The sequence below is a fragment of the Diorhabda sublineata genome, unplaced genomic scaffold (assembly GCF_026230105.1).
Source record: "Diorhabda sublineata isolate icDioSubl1.1 unplaced genomic scaffold, icDioSubl1.1 Dsub_59, whole genome shotgun sequence".
Taxonomy (NCBI): domain Eukaryota; kingdom Metazoa; phylum Arthropoda; class Insecta; order Coleoptera; family Chrysomelidae; genus Diorhabda; species Diorhabda sublineata.
Genome location: NW_026614282.1, coordinates 34708 through 40000, shown reverse-complemented (window position 1 = coordinate 40000; position 5293 = coordinate 34708).

The window sequence follows — 5293 nt, the reverse complement described above, 5'->3', positions numbered from 1 at the left end:
CACGAATTTACAGACACTAGCGCCACCTGCCGGCCAGAAGCCACACTTAACACGGTTTTATAGACACTAGCGCCCTCTGCCGGCCAGGCGCCAAACTTGACACGGTTTTTTTTTTTCGATGTTATTACTATTTCATACAACTTTTATATGTTACACCTCGACAAGTTCTTATATCCTACCGGCCAGAAGAAAAACTAAACACGGTTTTATAGACACTAGCGCCACCTGCCGGCAAGAAGACAAACTAAACACGGTTTTATAGACACTAGCGCCCTCTGCCGGCCTGAAGCCACGCTTAACACGGTTTTATACACACTAGCGCCACCTGCCGGCCAGAAGACAAACTAAACACGGTTTTATAGACACTAGCGCCCTCTGCCAGCCAGACGCCAAACTTGACACGAATTTACAGACACTAGCGCCCTCTGCCGGCCAGAAGACAAACTAAACACGGTTTTATAGATACTAGCGCCCTCTGCCGGCCAGACGCCAAACTTGACACGAATTTACAGACACTAGCGCCACCTGCCGGCCAGAAGCCACACTTAACACGGTTTTATAGACACTAGCGCCCTCTGCCGGCCAGGCGCCAAACTTGCACGAATTCACAGACACTAGCGCCACCTGCCGGCCAGAAGCCACACTTAACACGGTTTTATAGACACTAGCGCCCTCTGCCGGCCAGAAGACAAACTAAACACGGTTTTATAGACACTAGCGCCACCTGCCGGCCAGAAGCCACACTTAACACGGTTTTATAGACACTAGCGCCCTCTGCCGGCCAGGCGCCAAACTTGACACGGTTTTTTTTTTTCGATGTTATTACTATTTCATACAACTTTTATATGTTACACCTCGACAAGTTCTTATATCCTACCGGCCAGAAGAAAAACTAAACACGGTTTTATAGACACTAGCGCCACCTGCCGGCAAGAAGACAAACTAAACACGGTTTTATAGACACTAGCGCCCTCTGCCGGCCTGAAGCCACGCTTAACACGGTTTTATACACACTAGCGCCACCTGCCGGCCAGAAGACAAACTAAACACGGTTTTATAGACACTAGCGCCCTCTGCCAGCCAGACGCCAAACTTGACACGAATTTACAGACACTAGCGCCCTCTGCCGGCCAGAAGACAAACTAAACACGGTTTTATAGACACTAGCGCCCTCTGCCGGCCAGACGCCAAACTTGACACGAATTTACAGACACTAGCGCCACCTGCCGGCCAGAAGCCACACTTAACACGGTTTTATAGACACTAGCGCCCTCTGCCGGCCAGGCGCCAAACTTGCACGAATTCACAGACACTAGCGCCACCTGCCGGCCAGAAGCCACACTTAACACGGTTTTATAGACACTAGCGCCCTCTGCCGGCCAGAAGACAAACTAAACACGGTTTTATAGACACTAGCGCCCTCTGCCGGCCAGGCGCCAAACTTGACACGAATTTACAGACACTAGCGCCACCTGCCGGCCAGAAGCCACACTTAACACGGTTTTATAGACACTAGCGCCCTCTGCCGGCCAGGCGCCAAACTTGACACGAATTTACAGACACTAGCGCCCTCTGCCGGCCAGAAGCCACACTTAACACGGTTTTATAGACACTAGTGCCCTCTACCGGCCAGACGCCAAACTTGACACGAATTTACAGACACTAGCGCCACCTGCCGGCCAGAAGCCACACTTAACACGGTTTTATAGACACTAGCGCCCTCTGCCGGCCAGGCGCCAAACTTGACACGGTTTTTTTTTTTCGATGTTATTACTATTTCATACAACTTTTATATGTTACACCTCGACAAGTTCTTATATCCTACCGGCCAGAAGAAAAACTAAACACGGTTTTATAGACACTAGCGCCACCTGCCGGCAAGAAGACAAACTAAACACGGTTTTATAGACACTAGCGCCCTCTGCCGGCCTGAAGCCACGCTTAACACGGTTTTATACACACTAGCGCCACCTGCCGGCCAGAAGACAAACTAAACACGGTTTTATAGACACTAGCGCCCTCTGCCAGCCAGACGCCAAACTTGACACGAATTTACAGACACTAGCGCCCTCTGCCGGCCAGAAGACAAACTAAACACGGTTTTATAGACACTAGCGCCCTCTGCCGGCCAGACGCCAAACTTGACACGAATTTACAGACACTAGCGCCACCTGCCGGCCAGAAGCCACACTTAACACGGTTTTATAGACACTAGCGCCCTCTGCCGGCCAGGCGCCAAACTTGCACGAATTCACAGACACTAGCGCCACCTGCCGGCCAGAAGCCACACTTAACACGGTTTTATAGACACTAGCGCCCTCTGCCGGCCAGAAGACAAACTAAACACGGTTTTATAGACACTAGCGCCCTCTGCCGGCCAGGCGCCAAACTTGACACGAATTTACAGACACTAGCGCCACCTGCCGGCCAGAAGCCACACTTAACACGGTTTTATAGACACTAGCGCCCTCTGCCGGCCAGGCGCCAAACTTGACACGAATTTACAGACACTAGCGCCCTCTGCCGGCCAGAAGCCACACTTAACACGGTTTTATAGACACTAGTGCCCTCTACCGGCCAGACGCCAAACTTGACACGAATTTACAGACACTAGCGCCACCTGCCGGCCAGAAGCCACACTTAACACGGTTTTATAGACACTAGCGCCCTCTGCCGGCCAGGCGCCAAACTTGACACGGTTTTTTTTTTTCGATGTTATTACTATTTCATACAACTTTTATATGTTACACCTCGACAAGTTCTTATATCCTACCGGCCAGAAGAAAAACTAAACACGGTTTTATAGACACTAGCGCCACCTGCCGGCAAGAAGACAAACTAAACACGGTTTTATAGACACTAGCGCCCTCTGCCGGCCTGAAGCCACGCTTAACACGGTTTTATACACACTAGCGCCACCTGCCGGCCAGAAGACAAACTAAACACGGTTTTATAGACACTAGCGCCCTCTGCCAGCCAGACGCCAAACTTGACACGAATTTACAGACACTAGCGCCCTCTGCCGGCCAGAAGACAAACTAAACACGGTTTTATAGACACTAGCGCCCTCTGCCGGCCAGGCGCCAAACTTGCACGAATTCACAGACACTAGCGCCACCTGCCGGCCAGAAGCCACACTTAACACGGTTTTATAGACACTAGCGCCCTCTGCCGGCCAGAAGACAAACTAAACACGGTTTTATAGACACTAGCGCCCTCTGCCGGCCAGGCGCCAAACTTGACACGAATTTACAGACACTAGCGCCACCTGCCGGCCAGAAGCCACACTTAACACGGTTTTATAGACACTAGCGCCCTCTGCCGGCCAGGCGCCAAACTTGCACGAATTCACAGACACTAGCGCCACCTGCCGGCCAGAAGCCACACTTAACACGGTTTTATAGACACTAGCGCCCTCTGCCGGCCAGAAGACAAACTAAACACGGTTTTATAGACACTAGCGCCACCTGCCGGCCAGAAGCCACACTTAACACGGTTTTATAGACACTAGCGCCACCTGCCGGCCAGAAGACAAACTTAACACGGTTTTATAGACACTAGCGCCCTCTGCCGGCCAGGCGCCAAACTTTCAATTTTCGCAATTCATCTTTTTCGACAAGTTCCTAAGTCGAGCGGAATAAAATTTCACAATAATTGTTTTTTATTATTATCACTAATTTTATACAACTTTTATATAATGCACCTCGGACGTTCATACATCGAGCGGTCATCTAATTTCATAATACTGTTTTCCGTTATTGTTAATACTTTTCATAACACTTTTATATAATATACCTCGAACGGCTCCTACATACAAAACATCTCCATTCAATTTTCGCAATTCATCTTTTTCGACAAGTTCTTATATCGAGCGGAATATAATTTCATACTACTTGTTTTTCATTATTATCACTAATTTAATACAACTTTTATATAATACATCTCGGACGTTCATACATCGAGCGGCGATCTAATTTCATAATACTTTTTTCCGTTATTGTTAATATTTTCATAGCACTTTTATATTATATACCTCGAACGGCTCCTACATAAAAAACAACTCCATTCAACTTTCACAATTCATCTTTTTCGACAAGTTCCTAAGTCGAGCGGAATATAATTTCATACTACTTGTTTTTCATTATTATCACTAATTTAATACAACTTTTATATAATACATCTCGGACGTTCATACATCGAGCGGCGATCTAATTTCATAATACTTTTTTCCGTTATTGTTAATATTTTCATAGCACTTTTATATAATATACCTCGAACGGCTCCTACATACAAAACATCTCCATTCAACTTTCACAATTCATCTTTTTCGACAAGTTCATATATTTAGGGAAAATCTCATTTCATAATACTTGTTTTTCATAATTATTACTATTTTCATACAACTTTTATATAATACATCTCGTACGTTCGTTCATCGAGCGGCGATCTAATTTCATAATACATTTTTTCCGTTATTGTCAATATTTTCCATAACACTTTTATATAATATACCTCGAACGGTTCCTACATACAAAACATCTCCATTCAACTTTTACAATTCATCTTTTTCGACAAGTTCATATATTTAGGGAAAATCTCATTTCATAATACTTGTTTTTCATAATTATTACTATTTTTATACAACTTTTATATAATACATCTCGTACGTTCGTTCATCGAGCGGCGATCTAATTTCATAATACATTTTTTCCGTTATTGTTAATATTTTCCATAACACTTTTATATAATATACCTCGAACGGTTCCTACATACAAAACATCTCCATTCAACTTTCACAATTCATCTTTTTCGACAAGTTCATATATTTAGGGAAAATCTCATTTCATAATACTTGTTTTTCATAATTATTACTATTTTCATACAACTTTTATATAATACATCTCGTACGTTCGTTCATCGAGCGGCGATCTAATTTCATAATACATTTTTTCCGTTATTGTCAATATTTTCCATAACACTTTTATATAATATACCTCGAACGGTTCCTACATACAAAACATCTCCATTCAACTTTCACAATTCATCTTTTTCGACAAGTTCATATATTTAGGGAAAATCTCATTTCATAATACTTGTTTTTCATAATTATTACTATTTTCATACAACTTTTATATAATACATCTCGTACGTTCGTTCATCGAGCGGCGATCTAATTTCATAATACATTTTTTCCGTTATTGTTAATATTTTCCATAACACTTTTATATAATATACCTCGAACGGCTCCTACATACAAAACATCTCCATTCAATTTTCGCAATTCATCTTTTTC